The sequence below is a fragment of the Adiantum capillus-veneris genome, chromosome 1, assembly GCF_014529385.1.
Source record: "Adiantum capillus-veneris isolate H3 chromosome 1, ASM1452938v2, whole genome shotgun sequence".
NCBI classification, from domain to species: Eukaryota; Viridiplantae; Streptophyta; class Polypodiopsida; order Polypodiales; family Pteridaceae; genus Adiantum; species Adiantum capillus-veneris.
In genome coordinates, this window is record NC_140931.1 from 53,057,440 (window position 1) to 53,063,167 (window position 5,728).

Genomic DNA, 5,728 nt, shown 5'->3' on the forward strand with positions numbered 1-5,728 from the left:
CAATGTATACTATTGAAATCATATGATCATAAACCAAATTCAAAAATCCAACTCCAACTCCAACACCAAATCCAAATCCAAATCACGTTCATTATATACCTGGGTAACAAAATCATACTAGGGGCAGTGGTGGCCAATCACTGCAACATGATTTTGTAATCAATGTTCCCTAAATCAACGAATCAATACTAATCAAGCGTGCTACCTAAATCAGTGAATATGCACTTGTGCTACCTAAACCGACAAATTTGCACTAGTAATGTTTAAGCTAGAGAATCTATTGTTTGCTGGTATGTTGCCTAAATCAGCAAATCTGCACTCATGCTACCTAAATCGATGGATCTACATGGATAATTGGTGTTGCCTAAATTGGACAATCTACACTAAGATGAACATTTACACACTGCCTAAATGAAAATATGTGTGCACACGGCCAATGGACTAAGCAAGGCATAAAAGACAAAACATTGACTACCTTTTTGTCATCAAATTGGAGTATATTTTATTTGACATCACCTTAGCTCATGTGAGTAGCTTTTAAAGTTGTCTGGTGGTATTCTCCATTGTTGTAAAAGTCCAAAACTACCTGAGACTTGTAGCTCCTTAGGTATATCTACAACAAAATCACTTAAAACAAGTAAACAAAGTGAGCATTTATCAAACGAGTAAAATAAATTGAGGGATTGTTGTATAAGAAGACGTTTTAAGAGGTGGTGCATAATGTTGTGCTAAGTGACTGCGTAAAAGAAAAACCAAAAAAAGAAGAGAACTTACCTTGTTTTTGTTCAACCTAGTCACAAATTATCCCACTCATTAGTGAGAATGATCTTGTATGATGTATAGACTTATAACCATCAGTAAACTAGCACATGTAAGAGGTTTTTGAAGCCTGAGGTTTGGTATAGTTTGTCGTGCTTAGCTCTTTTATAATATGCATTGTTTGAGTAGGAAAACAAGTTTTGACAATGATTCTAAGTTACTTCAACTCATGTGTTTAGATATACATGATGGCAATAAGAATCTTGATCACCATGCATCCTACACTCCATATATCTACATGACGTACATAATTGTCTCCTATTATAACTTTTGGTGCCATCCAAAAAATAGACTCTTTGATGGATTTGCAAGCATCAGTTATTGTGTCCTCATGAAATGTTTTAGATACTCCAAAAGCAGCCAATTTCACAAAAACATTAGAATCAATAAGCATGTTTCCAGCTTTGATATCTCTATGAAAACTTTTTTTCTTATGAAGATACTCAAGACCAAGAAGTAATTGTGTTTTGTAGACAGGAACAAGAGACTCACTAAATGTGCCAAATCTTTCTAGCATGCTTTGAATAGATCCGCTAAAAAACATCGTCCAAAAATATATAAAGAACAATGCCTCTTCATCTTTGTCCATATCTATGTAACCAACAATATGTTTGTGTCTTATCTCTTTATATAACGAGATTTCTCTTTCTAGACAAGTCATGTAAAAAGCTTTCTCTTCATCATTAGTCATGTTTTGAAACTTCAAATGTTTCATTGGCATAAGCTCTCCAATGGATTGATTGATGCCACAAAACAACGGTCTCTAGATGCTGCAAGAGCTGCAAGTATCAAGGGGAGCATTTGCATGTCTATCCCATCACCACAAACATCAAAACCACACTTGAGGACCTGATGCATGCTTTGAGCTTCTTGTGATGCAATGGCATCTTCTCATAGTCTACCAATTGCCAATGGTGGCAACTGAGCAGAGCCACTTGACGTTTCTGATGCATTAGTGAGATATCTCATGTCATTGTGCGAGGCATCTGGATAGCCAAGTGATGAGCTGGATGTGGAAGAGTAAAATGTTGAGAGGAGATTTTGATTGCCCCCTAGAGGAAATGAACATGCCATCAAAGCATTGTTGAGAGATCTTTCTAATGGTTTGTTCATTGCATCTAATGACTAAGCATGATTCAGTGGAGACAAAGTCCACTCTAGTGTGTGGCCTTTGAGCTTCAAAAGAGACTTCTCTAATTGTCTCTTGTTAATTAAGTGTTGAGGCACGGGCAGGAGATGTTGGCCTGCCATGCCATGCTAGAGGGGAGCCCAAACCTTTAGCCATTGAGCTTGGACTCTTTGCCGCATTTGAATCAGAGACATATTTGTCCTTGTCTAATAAATGCTGCATGATCTTGAGTAAAAGACTTCACAATCAGCTCACATACATCATCTTCTCCTCTAAGAAAATCTAGGCAAAGGAAATACCTCAACTCTATTTGAGCTCATTTTTCACGGGCAAGTTCCTTCAATTTACAACCTCAAAACCTATCAATATAGATTTCAGATTTATCCTTCAATGTAATCAAAACCACAAAATCAAACATTGTGTATATGTAACCTGGCTTTATTAGTTATTGTCAAAAGCCCTTTTATCAATAACTCAATTATTAAATTACCTAGCTTATGAATTATTAGGCAACTTAGAAAACAATAGCCTCTTTTTTACCTTGAAACCATAGAGTTTACACTTGCATCATGAGAAACCTTCAAGATGCATGAGTATAGGCTGTTTACAAATCATTTTCCTAGCTTGTGCATACGGTGGAGACAAGAGGCAAAAAGGGGATGGCTAAAAGAGGGGCATATGAGAGGTTGGTCAGTCAAGAGAATATATCCAAGTATAAGTGGGAGTTGAGCATCGGACATAGTTTAAAAATTTGACGTGATAGATAAGTGTGGTTAAGGAGGACGGGTTAATGTCCCATTCATGATTTGACAACACTAATCCTAATTAATATAGAGAATGCTTAAGAACACAAAATGACAAAAATTGGTCAAGTTCTCAATGTAGCATCAAGTTACATTTTCTGTGAGCATAGAAATGAGCTCAATATATAGGAGAAGAAGTGGTAGGTTGAGTGACATCATCAATGAGGTGTGAGAGATCATTCAAATTAGCCAAAGAGGAGAGTACAAGTTGAAAACTCATGTACACCTTTTTGGGGCTGTTTTGGCCTATCTATTGGCTCCATTATGCAGTGGAAAGGTGCTAGAAAGGTCCATGGGTCATGCATACATATGTGGGAATCATTTTGGATATGTAATCATGCATGTGGACTAAGGGAGAGTTTACTAGGGGCATAAGTTAGGTTTGACCCATCATGAAGCTTTAATGCATAAAACGCTAATCACGACTAGTGACCAATGAGGTGGAAGGCCTCATGGTGTGTAAACCACACCCTACCATCCCATAAGGAATTAGACACATTACATTGTAAACAATCTGATCTCTCATTTTCAATAGGATCTCAAGAAGGTGCCTCCTCATAAATGTTATACACCTAAAGAATTTTAGTTGGATCAATATACTTGCTCATCATTAGATTGCGCTAATCATTTTCAACTATTGCAATAGGAATGGAAGACAAAGATGAATTTTGAAAGAAGAGACCAACTTTACTTCAATGTTTTTCAACTCTTGGGTCTGTTCTATCTTGCTTGTATTGCTTTGCATTCTCGGGGAGAAAAATGCTACGCGTATAAAATCTTGTCATCATTTGGTTATGAAATCAACAAACATTAGAAGCAGATGCTATGTGCACATGCATGCAAAGTAGAATCAAGAAAATGGATAAGTAGGGCATTTAGGCATCTTTGCACATGTAAATTTATATTTGTGATAGCAGGACAAGCCACAAATTTCCTATTATATGGTAGTTTGCAATTGTTGCCCTTCCATCAAACAACTTGCACTTGTCTAAAATCTCAAGCAACAGATGTAGCCCTCCTATGCGCATGTGTAAGGCCATCGCTTTCTTAAAATGATGATGATGGTCAAGAAGACCCGCATTTCCTCACACTGCAAGGGTCGTAGCTATCTATTGTTTTTTTCCCGTCTCTCTCCACCATGATCATCAGCACACCCACAACGTAGAGAAAAACCAGGTTATGTGTGTGCCAATCCTACGGTGATATCATGTGGAAAATGGGGCGCAAAGCAGTGCGAGTGCTACTGGGTAGGCAACTGGAGTCAAAGGAGAGTTGGTAGAAAGGAAGAGAGAGCGAGAGATATATATAGAGGCAATTCTTTTTCTTTTGCATGAGTGCTTAGCGACCCTTTTTTATTAAACTGATAGTCATTGTCTTTGGGATAACGGCTGAGCAAAAGGTTGGCATGCCCTAATTTTAGCAGGCTACGAACTCACGAGCTCAAACCGCTCTTTGTTGTTGTCAATTTCTTGCCTACCACCACAACGTTTTTGTTTGCATGGGTGGAATGGGTGGTGGGCTACATGGGTATGTGCAGAGTCCCATGCACATTGTCGGGCTATTTCCGCTATTGTGTTGAGGACTATCGCAAAAACCACCGCCGAATAAGGCCCACCCTACTATCACCGTCAAACAATAAAGATGTCCATTGTGGGGTGGTCAAAGAGTGCATTGGTTTGATGCTACTACAACCTTGGTAATGGTTGCCCCTTACCTTACTAGAGCACGATAATATTGGCCCCTTAGTCTATTACTCCATCATGCCTACTCCGCTTCATATGTTGAGTTTGCCGAGTGATGGGTTTTATCAAGATACTACACAGGTCCTTCAAATTTTGAGACTTTGTAGTCACTTGGGGTTGTTTCCCATATCCATTAGATCTTTAATGAAACTCATTCAAAAAAATTCTTGAGGTCTCTTAGGATTGTGTCTACAATGTTGAATTTTCTCCAATTCTTCTTCTATCCATCCTTCTTCTTACATCTCACCATGCCTTCTTCTTCTGCTTCTCTTGGAATTGGTCTCTTGGGAGCCAAGGTAAGGATTAACTAAGCCTTCGTTGATATGAAGAACTTCTTCTTGTACTATACACATCCTCAATCTAATGACATATTCTTCTTAATCATATCTAGCCTCATGTCCATCTTACCACTGTTTTAACAAGCTATATCAATATCTATCGAGCGCTAACTGAGGTATTAGCAATAATTATATTTTACTCAATATATAAAATATCATAATTTTTATATCCTATTAGGATAACTTTCACTGATTACAAATTAATGAAGGATTAAACATTGAGGCATCCAAAGATTTACCAGAAACAGGTAACATGAAAGAGGAATAAAACAAAAATATTTAAATTAACCAAAAAATAATTATGTAAGTGCACTCGGCTCTAGTGCATAATTGTATCCTTGTTCAAATGCCAATTTTCGGATCTCTTTGATCGATTGTTAACAAGATCGTAGCCTTGTTGCTTTGATACCACTGTTGTAGTCAAGTGCACAGAGGGCCTGCAAAATACACAAATAGCATATTGCAGACAATTGAATCAACATATCTGCATACTTGGCAAAATGCACATATGTACCAATAGTACACGATTTGAGAGAGAGAGAGAGAGAAGTAGGAGAGCACATGCAGGCACATCTCCGATAGCGGAGTGCTACAGAGGCATGTTGAGAGAGGAGATGTGAGAAGAGAAAAGAAGGACACAGACATTGGGTGCAATCCCCCCCCCCCCGGTGCAAGAGTGAGCATTTTCCTCTTGCACATATTTACTTACAAATTTCTTGAATGCTTAAAATGATTACAAATTGTCTGCCCACACATAAAGTGACCATAGCTCATAAAGAGCACTTTAATAATGAAATATCCATAAACTTGCTATCCTTTTGCATAGTCCATAATTCACTTATTCTTTTGCCACCTGCAATAAATAATTATCTATAGATTTTCATTACATAGCCCACA

At 37.8% G+C, this 5,728-nt stretch overlaps 1 pseudogene; it reads right to left on the reverse strand.

Annotated features, from left to right (window-relative positions):
- Positions 1 to 994: 994 nt before the first annotated feature.
- On the reverse strand, positions 995 to 2,170 carry LOC147464752 (serine/threonine-protein kinase VST11-like; annotated as a pseudogene).
- Positions 2,171 to 5,728: the final 3,558 nt, after the last annotated feature.